The sequence below is a fragment of the Typopeltis vanoorti genome, chromosome 17 (genome assembly GCF_054136105.1).
Source record: "Typopeltis vanoorti isolate ZY-2024b chromosome 17, IOZ_Tvanoo_1.0, whole genome shotgun sequence".
Taxonomy (NCBI): Eukaryota; Metazoa; Arthropoda; class Arachnida; order Uropygi; family Thelyphonidae; genus Typopeltis; species Typopeltis vanoorti.
Window position 1 is genome coordinate 31,698,212 of NC_143565.1, and position 18,151 is coordinate 31,716,362.

An 18,151-nucleotide genomic window follows, 5' to 3' on the forward strand; every position below is an offset into this window, starting at 1 on the left:
GAGATGAATGGCAAATAAGAGTGGCTGACTTGCAGAGAGAGAGATAGATGAGCTGAAAGAACAGGTGGAATATCTAGGGAATGAGATGAGAAGTGTGAAAGATGAGATTAGGTGAATGGAAGAGATGAATGCAAGGCAAATCAGAGTAGGAGTGAGAGAGAGTTATGGGAATGGTAGAAGAGGAGAGAACAGGAACAGTAGAAGAGAGGAAATGAGAGTTATGAGAATGGCAGAAGAGGAGAGAATGGGAACAGTAGAAGAGAGGGAATGAGAGAGCATTATGGAAATGATAGAAGAGGAGAGAATAGGAACAGTAAAAGAGAGAGAATGAGAGAGAGAGTTATGTGAATGACAGAAGAGGCGAGAATAGGATAAGTGGAAGAGAGGGAATGAGAGAGAGTTATGTGAATGACAGAAGAGGAGAGAATAGGATAAGTGGAAGAGAGGGAATGAAAGAGAGATATGGAAATGACAGAAGAGGAGAGAATAGGAACAGTGGAAGAGAGTTATGGGAATGATAGAAGAGGAGAGAATGGAAACAGTATGAGAGAGGGAGCACTGGAACCAGGGATAGAGTGATGTCAGGAAGGCAGGTAAGTAGGGGAACACAGAGAGAAAGTGTTAGAGTAGAGAGAGTGAGGGATGCATGTGAGCATTTGAGGAACAGGGTGGTAAGAGGTGTAATGTATGGGGACTCAATGATCCGTGGTGTTCAAGATAGGATGCATGATGAGTGTTTGCCTGGAGGAACAATAGAAAGTGTGGCAATGGCAATTAAGAGGAGTGAAAGTGTGGATGAGATGATTGTGATGGTCGGAACAAATGACTTGAGAGGCAATGTAAATTGGGCAGCGAGAGATATGAAATTCTTGCTTGAGGTTGTACAAAAGAAGATGCAGAGAGGAAAGATAGGGTGTGTGTTGCCTAGGTACGATAGTGACGAGCTGAGCAGAAGAGCAGTAATATTGAATAACATAATAGCTAGAATGTGTCAGAAGAGAAGATTGGAATATGTGGATGCTTCGAGGGAGTTTGAGGACAGAAAGGAATTGTATGCGGGAGACCGCGTGTATGTGAGAGACCACTGGGGAGTGGAAGATGCATGTAGCAATAAGGGAATGGAATTTCTAGAATTCTTGATGGACAAATGTCTTAGGCAACATGTAATAGAGGGAACAAAATGTTCGAGAGTTTTGAATGAGGAAGGACGTAGGCAGATTGCTGTTCTGAATGAGTCAGCGTGTCAATGCAGGAAAATAGAATTCCCAGGGCAGATGGTAGCAGGGGTGGCCTCTTATGGGAATGGATACTTGGGAGAAGGGGGACGACATCAGGTAACGCTGAGCTCAGTGGAGTCTAGAGGGGATAATGCTGAGTATAGAAACAGTGGCATTTTTATGCTTTATACTAATGCCAGGAGTATCTGGAATAAAGGAGAGGAAATGGTGGTGCTGATAGCATCAGCTTGGCCAAAGATTATTGGGATCACTGAGACGTGGTTGACAGAAGAGGATATAATAACAGGAATAGAAGTAGCAGGGTACAGCATTTTTCGGCAAGATAGGAAGGGAAAGCGTGGTAGTAGAGTACCGCTTATGATAAGTGATGACTTATGTCCTCTAAGATTGGAGGCTTTGGAATGCAGTGACACTAATAATTTTGAAAGCATATGGTGTGAGGTAGAAGTGGGAAAGACAGGATACTTAGTGGGGTGTCGCTACAAACCAAGAAGCACAGAGGGTGGGGAACAGGAGATGTTTAGACAGCTGAGCTTGGCAAGTGCAAGAAGAATGATTGTTATGGGAGATTTTAACTACAGCAGTATAAACTGGGGAGTGGAAGATGCATGTAGCAATAAGGGAATGGAATTTCTAGAATTCTTGATGGACAAATGTCTTAGGCAACATGTAATAGAGGGAACAAGATGTTCGAGAGTTGAGTTTTGGATTTGGTCATAGCATCAGAAGAGTTGATAATAACTGAGATGACATTTCTCCCACCAGTTGGAGAGAATGACCATGTGGTTTTGACTTGGAAGATGAATAGACATGCAGGAGTATCAAAGAGATGGGAATGTATGTGGAAGTATAAGGCAGGTGATTATAATAGTCTTAGACATCAACTTGGGAAAGTTTCATGAAGGGAGGAATTGGAAGGCCGGGATATTATCAGTGCTTAGGAAATTGTGAAGGAATATTTGTTAGCAGCAATAGTAAGCTGTAGAAGAGGACACAATTTGGTGTAAAGTGAATGACAAACAATATTAAACAGGAACTGCATTCGAAAAAGAGGTCATAGGTCATAAGTCAACAGGTGAAGAGGAGATGCATGAAGAATATAAGACACGGGCCAGGAAAGTGACTAGTATGGTAAGGAAGGCGAAACTTAAATATGAGAAGAGATTGGCCCTAAGATCCAAAGAAAATCCTAGGGAATTTTTTAGATATGTGCCCAGTAGGAGGAGAAATGATTGTGGAAGAATGACATTGTGGGATAAAAATGGGAATAGAGTGACTGATGTAGAGGACATAGTGGAATTGTTCAATGAACACTTTATTGGAGTATTTCATCCTGGAGGAGTAAATTTTAATACTAGAGGGATAGGACAGGTTCGAGTTTAGAGGTGCAGGAGGAGAGTTCGTTCCAAATACTGAGTACTATGGATGTCAGTAAAGCTGTGGGACTGGATGGTATTTCACCATGCATTTTGAGAGAATGTGCTAAAGAACTGACAGTTCCTTTGACTGGCTTTTCAATGAAAGTCTGGCTACTGGAAAGGTGCCCAGGGAATGGAAGGAAGATAAGATAGTGCCATTGCATAAGGGTGGAAGCAGACTGGAAGTGTCTAATTATAGGCCAGTTTGTGTGTCATCAGTAGTTGTTAGGTTCTTGGAGAAATTAGTGACGGACCGTATACGGCATTGGGCAGATGAGGGTAATCTTATCTGTGAGGATCAACATGGATTTGTGAAGGGGGCACTCTTGTTTTAGTAATATGCTGGCCTTTTATAATAAAGTTACAAGAACAGCAGATGAGGGAAAGACATATACTGCCATTTTCTTGGATTTAGCAGAGCCATGTGACAGGGTGCCACATGATAAGCTGACATTTAAGTTGCAGCACATGGGTTTGGATGTCAGGTTGGTCAACTGGATTCAGGATTGGCTGTCCGACAGGTATCAGAGAGTTGTGTATGGTGGGGAAGTTTCAAGGAGGCAGAGGCTACAAGTTTGGTTCCAGAAGGCTCAGTACTGGGACCTATATTGTTTAACCTTTATATCAATGAAATTGTCAGTGGATTGCAGGGAAATATTCAGTTGTTTGCAGATGATGTGAAGCTGGGAAGGGTTATTAGTAATAGTGCAGATGTGGTAGCCCTGCAAGAGGATTTGAATAAGCTAGACAGATGGGCAAATGAATGGGGGTGTCGATTTAATGCAGCAAAATGTAAGGTCTTGAGGTTTGGGAAACATCGATAGGATGCTGCATACTCTATGGGAGGAGTTATACTGGAGGAAGTAGGGGGAGACAAGAGATCTGGGATTGATGATTGATAGAAATCTGAAATTTAGGGGACATATTGCAAAGGTAGTGAAGGTAACACAGAGGATTGCTGCAATAATGAGAAGGACGCTGACCTGCAGAGATAAAAGAGTCATCATTCCGTTGTACAAGACCCTGATCAGACCACACTTAGACTATTGTTCTCAGATTTGGTCCCCAGGATTTGAAGGGGATAAATTAACTGTGGAAAGGGTACAAAGGCAGATAACAAAGATGGTTTTCAGGACTGTACAATGTTAGTTATGAGGATCGGCTGAGGAAATGTGGACTGCAGAGTTTGGTGGATAGAAGGAGGAGAGGTGATATGATTGAGATTTTTAAACTTTTTAGAGGTGGTTACAGGGTTGACACTGGGGAGTTCTTTCGCTTGGTTGATCAGCGAGGAGGAGTCATGACAAGGGACAATCCATGGAAGTTATGAAAGGAAACTGTGAGCAAGAGAGTGGTTGAACCATGGAATGCATTGCCTGATAGAGTGGTGAGAGCAAGAATGGTCAATGAGTTTAAGGGGTGGTATGATAGACTTTGTGTTTCCTAGGAGAGACTTCCCATGATGAGGCTTTTGACTCCATGGAGGCCTGAATAATAATAATAATAATATTATGGGTATAAGGCAGGCTCGTCAAAGTGCTATGGAGAATGTAGCAGGAACAGTGAATGATAGTACAGGAAATACGAATGAGAAGAAGTTTGAAGAAAGTGGTAGAAAGTAATAATATAGTTGATGAGATGCCAGGATGGCAAGAAATTACACACTTACAAGACTCCTTCATAGGACAAAATGTGAGCTCGAGTGACTGGAGAAACAATTGGTGTGGTCCAGGACAGAGAATGAAAGAAAGAAGTGAATGGGAAAAAGCATACTGAGAAAGTGGGAAAAAAGAAATAGTATTGTATGGGGATATTAATATAGTAATAATAATAATAATATATAGTTGATGAGATGCCAGGATGGCAAGAAATTAGACGTTTACAAGACTCCTTCACAGGACAAAATGTGAGCTCAAGTGACTGGAGAAACAATTGGTATGCTACAGAAGGACAGAGAATGAAAGAAAGAAGTGAATGGGGAAAAGCATATTGAAAAAGTGGGAAAAAAGAAATAGTATGGGGATATTAATATAGTAATAATAATAATAATAACATATAGTTGGATAATATAGTTGATGAGATGCCAGGATGGCAAGAAATTAGATGCTTACAAGACTCCTTCACAGGACAAAATGTGAGCTCGAGTGACTGGAGAAACAATTGGTATGTTACAGAAGGTCAGAGAATGAAAGAAGTGAATGGGAAAAGCATATTGAGAAAGTGGGAAAAAAGAAATAGTATTGTATGGGGGATTCGATGATAACAGCATGTTTTCCAGGTGCAAAGATACAGGATGTTAGTAAAACTTTGAGTTTGCCGAAGAATGAAGCAAATAAGTTAAGTGTTTTGGCATGCACAAATTATTTGAAGGGTGAGAAATAGGGAATGAAAAAAGATATGAAAGTTGTTAGAAGAAGCAAAAATGAAGAGTAAAAAAAAGTAAAGATTGTGAGTCTGATGCCTCAGTATGATAGGAGAGAATGAAGAAGGGCCATGATTGCCAATGAGTCAATGATATTGGTGGGGAGCAATAAAGCATGTGTCTAACTACCCCTGGGACAAATGAGTGCGAGTGCAGTAATGACTGTGTGGAAATAGCTACCCCTGAGATAGATAAGTATGATTGAAGGAATTATTATGAAGAGCTGGATGCAGTTTCCAAGGTTTCAAATGTGAATGGGTAGGTAATGACATTATGTAAAGGTAATTGTGGGCAGAAGCATGTTGAAATGCATGTACATGAATGCGTGAGGTATCAGAACTAAAGGAGAGGAGTTTTTGCAATTAGTCTGCTTAACTTGACTAAAAATTATTGGCATCAGCAAGATCTGTTGTCAAAAAATGAGGTAGTTACAGCAATAGAATGTAATGGATACTGTATTTTCAGAGAAGATAGAAGAAATAGGGCAGGAGTAGGCTGAGAATTCCACTCCAAATTCTCAGCTACTTATCTTATCCAAGGCTTGGTTCTCAAAAATGTTAATGATAGCCAAAGAACTTCAACCAACAAAAATAGAAGCTAAGGAAGATCGTAGATTTGATGAAAATGGTTCAACTGAGGCTGTCTGTGAGATAGAGGTCAATGGAACAAACTATATTGTTGGTTGCTGCTATAGACCTTCCAGAAGATGTGGATGACATGCATCAGCAGATTACCGTAATGAGTGCAAGTAGAGCAATTATCATGGGAGACTTCAACTATGATGATTATAGATCGGAAGGAGGAAAGGGCAAATGGCAAAATGGAAGTGGAATTTATACAGTTACCAAGGCATAATTACTTGAAACAGCATGTGATGGAAGGGGAAAGGGGTTTGAGAATGTCAGATCTGGTAATAACATCAAAAGATGTATCTATAACTGCAGTAGCCACTCTACCTCTGACTGGGGAAAGTAACTATGCAGTCTTCTCCTGGGAGGTTGCTCAACATGGGGAAATTTTAGTCAAGAAAGGATTTATGCGGTACTATAAAGCTGGTGACTATGACAAACTTAGGGGATATGTGCTCACACTGAATAGCAGAAATCATCCTCACAAGAATGAAGGCTTTCATCCCATATTCCACTCCAAAGTCTCAGTCATCATCCAAGGCTTAGTTCTCAAAAATGTGTCAATGCTGTAAAGGAAAAAAACTTCTGCTCCACGAATAGCCCAAAATCAAACTCCAGCTGCTCACTCTGCAACAGTTGTAAAAGAATCATCACCAAGTCTAAGTCAGACTTTGAAAGGGTCAAATGCTGCAAACTCACCTAATGCCCAAATAGCAGTTGCTCTTTCTGATCTCTTGCCAAGGCCATTGGGTGCAACTTCTGCCCACCCAGATTTCCACCACTCTCACATCCAAATGGTACTATAGTTACCTCATCTAAAGGCATAGCCAACTTACTGGCATCACTCTTCTCTTCCAATTCCTGCATTGATGTCTAATGTACTTAGACAAAGTACACTCCACTCAACCAAGAATGGTTCCCTTCATGTCGCCCATAGTCTAGTCTTCTGACAAAAAAAAAAAAAAAAATCCAAAGAATCTTTAATAACCATCAAATTATTAAGGATTCTTAAGGCATCTGATCCTGATGGTATCCCACCTATTGTGTTAAAAATTGCACCTAAACTAAAAGTATCTACTCTTCAACACGTAAACAGTTCCACATCCAGCTTATCCCAAAGAAAGGTGTTAAAAGTCAACAACGAACTACAGTCCAATTGCTCTAACTTCTGTTCTCTCTAAAATTACGGAGAAGGTTTTCAACAACCAACTCTTGAACAGCCTAGATACATACCAACTAATCAGTGACAAGCAGTATGGATTCTACCACTTGCAATCTATAGTTGATCTTCTTGCCTTCACCACCCACCTCTGGACTTAAGTCATGGAAAAATTTGGAGATACTCACGTGGTTGCCGTTGCCATCTCAAAGGCATTTGATTGGTTTGGCACAGGGACCTACTTAACAAACTGCTGTCCTATGGTCTGCCTTCCACACCCTGTAACTGGATCACTATCTCTCTCATTGGGTTGCTCACTAAGTATCATGGGGGATGGTTTCCTTTGCTCACATTTCCCCACTAACGCAGGAGTACTCCAGGGTTCTGTTCTTTTACCCACTCTCTTTCTCTTGCATATAAATGCAAGACTCCAATACTATACATAGCTTTGCTGATGACAGTGCACTCCATTCCTCTTTTTCATTCGACAAACCTTGTAGTGCTCATGTATTAGAATCCTCAAGATCCACCATGACTAGTGACCTGAAATCAGATCTATCAGATCAATCTGTAATCAACATATTTCTGTATCCTACTACTCACTAATCTCTCTAGTATCTTCAGCACAACTCCATATATATATAGACTGCCTATAATTTGTAGCCAAAGCCTTATCCATCGCCTTTATCCAGTAGAATAATTTTACCCTTTTCCACTCCCTTGAACTGGTGCTATTGTAAGCTTTTCTTTTAGTGTTGCATGGTGATCAGCATTCATTTTAGAAATTATGGACTTTACAACCATGTTATAAATAACTGTTTTAATTTCCCGACGCTTCGATCTTCATGTTAAGATCATCATCTGGAGCATATACAAATATACAGGACAAGCTGAGTTACATTACATACAGTAAGCTAGAGAAACAATGCTTTGATCACAGGTTATTCTACTGGCATGACTTCTAGTGAAAAAAAAAAAAAAATACAAATTAATTATTTAGAAACTAAAAAAAAAATACAAATTAATTATTTAGATACTACATCAAGCTAAATTCTATTTATGATAACATAAGCAAACATTCTTTCTTGTAGATAGTTTTCTTTCAGTAACAATGATGTCCTATTTTTAGCATTACATCTACTTTAAAAATGTTTACTCTTCCAATACTTAGCGATATGACATCACGTGGCTCATTCTATGTGGGAATGATCAATTGTTCATATTCCACTTTGTTTTTTAAAACTATTCCTATGTAGCCACTGAAGATGGTCTGTAATATTCAGACCGAAATATTTGGCAAATTAAACATTATTTTTTAACTTGTGCAAACGTCTATATATTTCTAATGCTTTAGATTCTTCTCCTTTAAAACCCAAAGTCTGGCTTAGATACGTTGACGATGTTTTCGTGATCTTGTCTCACGGCCGCCACACACTAGACACTTTCCTTAGTCACCTAAACAAACAACACAAACAGTTTACAACTGAGATTGAAAAACAGAACACACTTCCATTTCTAGATACATTTGTCACACGTCTTCCTTCTGGCAATCTTTCCTTCACTGTTTACCAGAAACCGACACATATTGGCCAATGTATACACAAACTCCTACCAACAGAAAAACTAGGTGTAATACTCTGAAAAATAGAGAGTTGAAGATCTTCTCCAATGAACATGCACTGAAAGATGAATTTAAAGTTATCAGCAATACTTTTCTAAAAAATGGTTACAGCCAAAACACTAATAAAAAAACAAAGATAAACCATAGACAGGCTTATACGTTGGTTATGCATTTCTAAATCACTTAGGGAATTGAACAACGTAGATTCGAATATAAATTAAAATAAACACTTTAATAAATATTTCCGATATTTTGGCAACGTCATGTTGCCATTTTCAAAAGGAACTTACAAAAAGGCATGTGCACGCAGGCACTACAACATAGTAACTGAGAATGAAGATATGAAGCTATCGTTCTCCTAGAAGTCCTGATGGTGCCCTCTAGCGGGCTAAGTAGGTGTTCTTGGCCGTTGGGCTAAAGGTCTGCTGATGTATGCCTCCCAAATTTGGGGCAGTCGCATATAACCAAATTTGTTGAAGTTTGGAGAGTTTCTTAGGGCTGAGGCTGATTCTATAAATAGTCTTTCGAATTTGTATTTGCTACGGTGTATTACTGTAGCTTTCTTCCACCGTATTCTGTGGCATGTATCCAGAGCATGGTCTGCAAGACCAGAATGGCTGTACTTGTGAAACCGGATGTAGTCCTTGTGTTCAGAAATTCTGATATTCGCTGTCCTGCCTGTTTGGCCAAAGTACGACAGTTTACAACTGCAAGGGACCTGGTATACACCAGGTAGGTCTAGGAGAAGTGGTTGGTCTTTGGTCCTTTTTGTAAGTTCCTTTTGAAAATGGCAACGTGACATTGCCGAAATATCGGAAATATTTATTAAAGTATAATTTAATTTATCTTCGAATCTACGTTGTTCAATTCCCTAAGTGATTTAGAAAAGATAAACCAGACTACAATAAAACTATAACCATTCCTTACATTAAAGGGACATCAAATAAAATAAACAGAATACTAATACTACAAAAATACAATCTCAAAGCCACCTTTAAATCTCCTGCAAAATTAAAAAGCTCACTCAACTCATCCAAAGACCACTCCCTCCACTGGCCCGCCCTGGAGTATACCATATTTATTGCACCTGTAACATACCATATATAGGGGAAACAGGATGCACAATTCCTATCAGACAAAAAGAACATAAACGATACATTAAATATAATAACTATTGTGAAGCTGGCCTTTCCGATCATGTCCTGAACACCTTACATAGAATTGACTGGAAAAGCACCAGTTGTTTACATCACACCAAAACATGTGGGTATGAACACAAATTTAAGGAAGCCTGTGAGATTATTATCAACCACCCCAATCTGAACAATAATGATGGTCTAAAAATCCCAAACATATGGAAGGCACATATTCGACCCACGGAACCTTCCTCTCTAAGAGTAACTATAAACAGGACTGTAGATAATCCAGGATCTTAAATCAAAAATAACAATTGTAATGCTAAAAATAGGACATCATTGTTACTGAAAGAAAACTATCTATAAGAAAGAATGTTTGCTCATGTTATCATAAATAGAATTTAGCTTGATGTAGTTTCTAAATAATTAATTTGTAATTTTTTTTTTTTCCATTAGAGGTCATGCCAGTAGAATAACCTGGGATCAAATCATTGTTTCTCTAGCTTACTGTATGTAATGTAACTCAGCTTGTCCTGTATATTTGTATATGCTTCAGATGATGATCTTAATATGAAGATCGAAACGTCGGGAAATTAAAAGAGTTATTTATAACACGGTTCTAAAGTCCATAATTTCTAAAATGTGTGCTATCGTAAGACTTATTGAACAGGCATGCCAATGTTATTGCCAATTCCCTTAACACACATGGTGATATGCAATCAAATCCTATCACCTAATTGACATCTAATTTATTTATTTCCTCAAATATCTCTGCTCACTCACAATTAAGTCTTCCTCTCCTATGTCCTCTACACTTAGGGTGGAATCATAAGTTCCTTAAGATTCCACCCTGATATGGATGAAAAATTCTCATAACTTGATCGCTGAATACCACAACAATGACTCCTGCGGAAGTTACCATTTACATTCATTAACATCATATTACCATAATCATTCTTCCTTCTACTTGTTACATATTTAAAAAACTCGAGGATTTTTCTTTGCCTGATTTGCCAATTTCTGCTTATACTCCACTTTTGTTTTCCTTATTAAACTGAGTCACTCTCCTGGTTTGTTCTATATATTCTTCATGTAACCGATTATTATCATTATTCTTCTTGTACTTCCTCCAAAGTACCTTCTTCCAGATTTCATGTTTAAGTCCATTATTCAGCTTTTAGGAATACATTTACATACTGATGCTGTTATGTATTTCTTTGTCAGTTCCCAAACAGCATCTATTTCTTTGTCACTCAACTCCTCATTCCATGCTATAACTCTTAGCTGTCTCCTAAGCTTGTCATAATCACAAGCCTTGTACTTCTTCATATATCCTTTCCTCACAGAAGTTTGCAAATGGCTAGCCAAAACCCAGGTGATCACAGCATGATCACTCTTACCAACTGGAGAAAAGTGCAAATCCCCACTTAGAATTACATTGACCAATGAAATGATCAGATCTAAAACTCTTGATCCTCGCAGGCCCTTCCTTACATGATGCGTGAGAAGTTGTCTCAAGAACTTGAGAATTTCATCCTTTTTATTCCCAAATGTTGTCCCTTCATTCCAATCTATGCCGCCATAATTAAAGTCATCCATAATAATTACCCTTCCTTTGTTCACTAATCCAAGTGAACATTTCTTACATTTCTTCATCACCACTCTCCACATTCCCTGGCCTATAGCAACATCCAACTAAATATTTCTTCCCGTCAACCCCCTCCCCCACACACACCACACTGCCTCATAACATGGTTACATGTGGGGTGGTGTCATGTCAACCTTATGTGAACATAAATCCCCTGCTATCATCAGCAGCATCCCCCCCCTCCCTTCTTGTCCTTTTTATCTTCACAAAAAATACTATATCCTTCCATTTCTATTCCCATTACAATATCATCTTCATTCAACCATGTTTCACTTATTCCAATGATTTTGGGACAAATAAACTCATTTGGTGAAACCATATCTCCCTTATTTCTGATACTGCTGGCATTTATAAACAAACAGCAGTTCATTTTTAGGTCTATAATCAGTCCTATTTGAGCTACTTGTTTTTCATTTCCCCACCACACCAGCCCTTGCCCAATCACCTTTATCATCGCTTACCACATATATCCATTCAGTCTCAACTTCCCCACCTACATCACACTATACTCCATCTCCATACTCACATTCACTGCTACTTTCAACATCTACTCTCTCTCTCTCTCTCTCTATGCCATGTCTCTCTGTCCACCCATGCTCCCCTCCCCATTTCTCTTGCATCATTTCTCATGCGCTACTAATGTTTCCATTGCCAAGTACTTCTGCCTCTTCTTCAATACCATTCTCCTGATATTTCATGTCATCTCTTACTTCTGATCACTTGCTTGCATCTTTTACACTTTTTTCTTTCATTCTATTCTTTTGCACATTTTCATTAATTTCCACTAAACGTATAATATCTCTCTGCATATTCCTCATTTCATTTTTCATTTTCAATAACTGTTTCATGAAATCTTGCATTCTGACAATTTCCCTCTCTGTTGTTCCCGTAGTCTCATTACCTCTTGTTCTGCCACATCTTATTTTCGTTTCCTCATTCATACCTTGTTTTGCTCCCCTCCCTTATCACTAACTTTAGCTTCTAAATTCTTGCGTTCTTTTGCTCCTTCAGTTTTACTAGTTTTCATTTCATTTCCGATTCTTTAATTTAAGCCATCTTTCATTTTTTCAGTCTGTTTCGCATTCATTTTGCATCTTCTCAGACAGAACAGTAGTACAAAATGTCCAGAAGGAATGCAAACAATACTCAAGTTCAAAATGGCATTAGAAATCTGAAATATGAAAAGAGCAGTGGAGATGATAACCATCAGAAATGCTTATATAAAGAGACAAATTTTGCAGACAGCTACACTGCATAACTTAGAAATCCAGTTCTTATTGTACCAATTTATAAAAAATGGGAACAAAACTGAATGTTTCAGGAAATATTTATATATGCATATAGGAGATGAAAAAAAAAAAAAAAACCACTGAAGGTTAAACTTGTGAAGGAATAAGCCATGCCTAGGTTAGATTTTTTTTTTAACTGAACAGTTATAAAATCCTGAAATTGTGAACAAAATCTCTGTTTTTTCTCTCTCAATAAAAAAGATCCCTTTTTCCCCTAAAGAACATAAAGTGAACATAAAGAGAATGCAAGGGCAAATATAAGGAGGTTATTGAGGAGAGTGAAAGATAACAGTATACAGGTATCCCTTGCTTAACGCGGGATTTGATTAACGCAGCGAAATTAACTGCGGCAATCCCTAGATATACGCAGCAAGAGTTTTGATTAACATGCCTTTAACCCTGCAGAGCTCGCAGATGATCTGACAGATACATACAAAATGCTTGATATAAATATTCCTACACAACTCAGTATATAGCTTGGAGGTCATGAGTAGCTGTGCATTCATGTTACGAGTGATATCCAGCACTGTTTTTTGCTGTCAGTTTGGTTTAACACATGTTATGTAAAGGTTGACAGTAAATTGTATCTGAGAGATACCGCGACCTCCGATGTCAGTATAGTATGTTTTTTTTTTTTTTTTTTTTAAATTCTTTGTTCAATAATTTCTAGATTGTAACTGAAAAACTGAAAATAAATAAACCATCATATATTACTGAAATAGAGAGCCAAAGGCTTATTTCCATACATGTCCTCTAGGAGATGTGCTTTACATTTATGGAAAATACTAAGGAAAGTTATTTGGAGCTTACTCCACCTTTACTATGAGTTGCCCATAAGGTTATTTATGCTTGCATCCGCTGAAACTTTTTCTATATATTCAGCATGAAACTCTTTAGTTTCTATATTCGGCTATGAAAAAATGTTGGATACAACATCGACTTAATTTGTACCATCATGTATTATATTTGCGGTGCTTTTTCTTTGTTTTATTGCTTGTTTGTTGAGGTCTAGAGAGTCATTTTGCTTGTTATCGTAGAATTTATGCCGATAAGGAAAAAACTAAACTTGTTCAAACAACTCTTGATAACTTCTTCTGATAAAAAAATTGCAGTAAATAATGAAGGTTCAAGTATTAAACTATCAAGTCAAGTATTATTAAACATTTACTTTACGTTCATTTTTATCTTTCCTAAAAGAGTACCGTATAAAACAAATTATTAATATAGTAATCGATCATGGACGAATTGTAATTCTTACCACTGATTATTAGATTTGATTAATGCGATTTTGATATATGCGGTAACATCGAGGGATTAATTAACCACGTTAATCAAGGGATACCTGTAATGGGAAAGGCTGTTAGTGTGTTGCTGTGGTATGATAATGATGAGTTGAGATGGAGAGCGAGAATCATACATACTATGCTGCAGAATTGTGTAAGAAGAGTGTACAGTTTATGGATATATGGCATGTGTTTGAGAGAAGAATGGAATTATACAGGCGTGATGGGTTACATGTGAATGGCTTTGGAGTGAGTGCACTGGAGAAAGTGTTGATAGATGAAAGCGTAGTGTGTGATGCAAGCAAGTGATCAGAAGTAAGAGATGAAGTGAAAGATAGGAGAGTGGTATTGAAGAGTGAAAAACGGAAGAGACTAAAGTGCTCAGCAATAGAAATGGTAGTAGTGTGAGCAATGAAGAGAGGATGGAACAAGTAAACAGGGAGAGCCCAGGTGGACAGAGAGAGAAACAGCACAGGGAGAGTGGATGTTGGAAGTAGTAATAGCAGTGAATGTCGATTATCAGCATAGGAATGGAAGGAATCAGGTTGTGAGTAGAGTAGCTGAGATTGAGTGGATATATGAGGTAATTGGTAAAAAGGTGATTGGACAAGGGTAAGTGTGGTGGGTAAATCACAACCAACAAGTGGCTTGGGTAGAACTGGTTATAGACCTAAAAGTGAACTGCTGTGTTTCTTTACAAATGCCAGGGGTATCAGAAATTAAAAGAGATGCAATTGTTTCACTGATTGAGTTTATTTGCCCCAAAATCATTGAATAAGTAAAACATGGTTGAATGAAGATGTATCGTGACAGGAATAAAAATGGAAGGATATTATGTTTTTCCCAAGGATAGAAAGGACAAGGGAGGGGGGGGGGTGCTGCTGATAAGGGCAGGAAAATTATGTCCACATAAGGTGGACATAAAAAGAGGGAAATAGTGTCAATCGTTTTGAGGCAAGGTGGTGTGAGGTGGAGGTTGACAGGAAGAGATATTTAATCGAATGCTGCTATAGGCCAGGAAATATGGACGATGATGAAGAAATGTATAAGCAACTTGGGTTAGTGAACAAGGGAAGGGCGATTGTTATGGGTAATTTTAATTATTGCACAAAAAGATTGGAATCAAAAGATGGCATTTAGGAATAAAGAAAATGAATTTCTTGAGTTCTTCAGAGACATCTATCTCAGGTAAAAAGTAAAAGAGGGCATGAGATAATCAAGAATTTTAAATCCTATCATTTCATCAGAGGATGTAATTGTGAGTAGGATTTCACACTTCTCTCTAGTTAGTGAAAGTGATCATGAAGTGATGATCTAGGTTGTGGCTAGCCATCTGTAAAGAACGGATATATGTGGAAGTATAAGGTTGGCGATTATGACAAGCTTATACTTCCGCATATAAGTTTTTATACTTTCATTCTCCAGAAGAAAGCATTCTGGAGGCAGTGCAAGATGAATAATCGCAATAATCAGTTGCATGAAGATTATAAAGAGCAGGTCAGGAGAGTGACTCAATTGGTAGGAACAGCAAAAGTGCAGTACAAGCAAAAATTAGCAAATCAAGCCAAGAAAAAGCTTCAGAGTGTTTTCAATATGTGGTAAGTAGAAAGAAGAATGATTATGGTAAGATGATGGCATGGATGAAAGTGAGAGATTGGTAACTGCTGCAGAGGATATAGTTAAGCAGTTCTTCAGGGTGTTTCATCTTCACCGTCAAATCAGAAGTTCAAGTAGAGAACGAAATGAGAAAAGACTTAATGCTGGGCAAGCAAGAGGTATAATGAGGAGTTAAAGTAGATGTCAATAAGGCAATAGGACTTGAATATTACCACAAGCCCTAAGGAGTTAGCATCAGGCTTGGAGTATCCATTTAACAAGTCTTCCAACAGCACAAGTCCCAAAGGTGTGGAAGGAATGTAAAATTGTTCCACTTCACAACAGTGGTGATAAGGCTAAAAGCTACAAATTACAGGTTGATATATATATCTGGAGTTGTAGTTTAGGTTTTGGAGAGACTGGTGAGAGATATGATACAAAAGTGGGTTGATAACAGTGGTATTCTTTGGTGCTTGTCAGCATGGGGTTCTTAAAGGGTGGTCATGTCTTATCAATTTGCTTATGTACTATAACAAGGTGATGGATGTACTGGACAAGGGAGATCACATACAGTAGTATACTTAGATTTTGCAAATGCTTTTGATAAACTGTCACACCATAAGTTGATAACTGAAGCAGATGGGATTGAATGACAAATTAGTGACTTGGATAAGCAACTAACTCTCAGATAGGTATCAGCAAGTTGTGTATAGGGTTGCAGTATCCCAGAAAAGGAAGGTCACTAGTGGTGTGCAACAGGGAGTCTGTTTTGAGACCATTGTTATTTAATTAATACATTAATGATATTGGGATGGGTTTAACTGATGATATATACAACTGTTTGCAGATTATGCAAAACTGGGGAGAGTGATGAGAAATCAAGCAGATGTTGTGACCTTACAAGAGGACTTGAATAGATTGTAAGAGTGGGCAACAGCATGGATCTATCACTTAAATGTACAAAATGTAAGGTTCTGAAATTTAGTAGACAACAATGAGATGCAAAGTATACATTTGGTGGGGAAATTTTGGAGGAGGTTGAGGAGGCAGGAGACTTGGTAGTGGTGTTGGACAAAGATCTGAAGTTCAGAGGTCACACTGCACAAGTTGCAAAATCATCACATCAGATTATGGCAATAATGCAGAGGTCCTTAATGTGTAGAAATAAAGAGGTTCTAGTTCCCTTATATAAGGCTTTGATCAGGCCTCAGATGGCTTATTGTGCACAGATTTGGTCTCCCTAGTTTTCATGTTAATGAGGATATATTGGAAGGGGTCTATATTGATGTTGCCTAGATATCGCAGTGGTGAGTTGAGACATAGAGCAGGGATCATGAATGATATGTTGGCACGCAATTTAAGAAGAGTGGGTGTTAGAAGTATTGAATGTGTGTGTATGGGGATAATCAACATAGAAATGTGATGGATTTGTGATGTACAGGATATAGTTGAGTTCAAAGGGAATAGATAGGTAAAGTGGTGATGAATGCAATTGGGAATGGTTAGATGTGTGGAAATCATAACTACAAGTGGCATGGGCAGGATTAGTTATACACCTAAAAGTGAATTGCTGTGTTTATTTACAAATGCCAGGAGCATCAGAAATAAGGGAGATGAAATGGTTTCATTGATTGAGTTTACTCACCCAAAAATTGGTGGAATAAGTGAAACATGGTTGGATAAGGATGATGTCCTGCAGAGAAATGGAAGGGTATGGTGTTTTCCATGAGAAAAGAAAGTTGGGGGGGGGGGGCTGTTGATGGTAGAAGGCGAACTATGTCCATGCAAAGTGGAGATGAGATGTAAATAGTGGCAATGGTTTTAAGTCAGTATGGTGTAAGGTGGAGGTTGACAGGAAGAGATATTTAATCAGATGCTGCTATAGGCCAGGAAATGTGAAGGATGATGATGATCAAAGATATAAGCAACTTGGGTTAATGAACAAGGGAAGGGTGATTATTATGGGTGATTTTAATTATGGCAATATATGCAAATTGTAATGAAGAGATAGCATTTGGGAATAAAGAAAATGAATTTCTTGAGTTCTTGAAAGACAACCATCTCAGGCAGTATGTAAGGAAGGGCACACAAGGATCGACTGTTTTAGATCTAATCATTTCATCAGAGGAAGTGATTTTGAGAGGGGTTTCACAGCTCCCTCCAGTTGGTGGGAGTGATCAGGAAGTGATTGCTTGGGTTATGACTAACCATATGAAGATTTCTGTGAGGAAAGGATATATGTGGAATTATTAAAAGTGATTGTTAAAAGCTTAAGAAACAGCTTGAAGCAACAACATAGAATGGGTGTTATGCAGGTGTGAGACAAAAGACAGAATAAAGTAGGTGTCAAGTGGATGAATAAAGGGGTTAAGAATGAAATTTGAAAGAAGATACTGTGGAGATAGCACAGGATGAATAATAGTAGCAAGCAATTGCATGAGAAATATAAAGCAGGCCAGCAAGGTGACTCAGTTGATAAGAACAGCAAAACTACAGTTTCAGCAGAAATTAGTAAATGATATGTGGCAAGCAAAACGAAAAATGCTGCAGAAGACATCGTTGAGGTATTCAGTGAACAATTTATAAGGGTGTTTCATCATCATCAGTGTGAAATAAAAAAAAAATTTAAAAAAACTCACGTGCAGAGGATGGCTTAATTGTGAGTGAGCAGGAAGTATATGAGGAAATAAACTTGATATCAATAAGGTGATA

The 18,151-nt window shown here is 38.2% G+C and overlaps 1 protein-coding gene across 4 annotated transcripts in view; it reads right to left on the reverse strand.

Moving 5' to 3' along the window:
* The window catches only part of LOC150097270 (kelch-like protein 24), a 218,732-nt gene that overhangs the window by 22,661 nt on the left and 177,920 nt on the right, over positions 1–18,151 (reverse strand). The window lies entirely within an intron of this gene.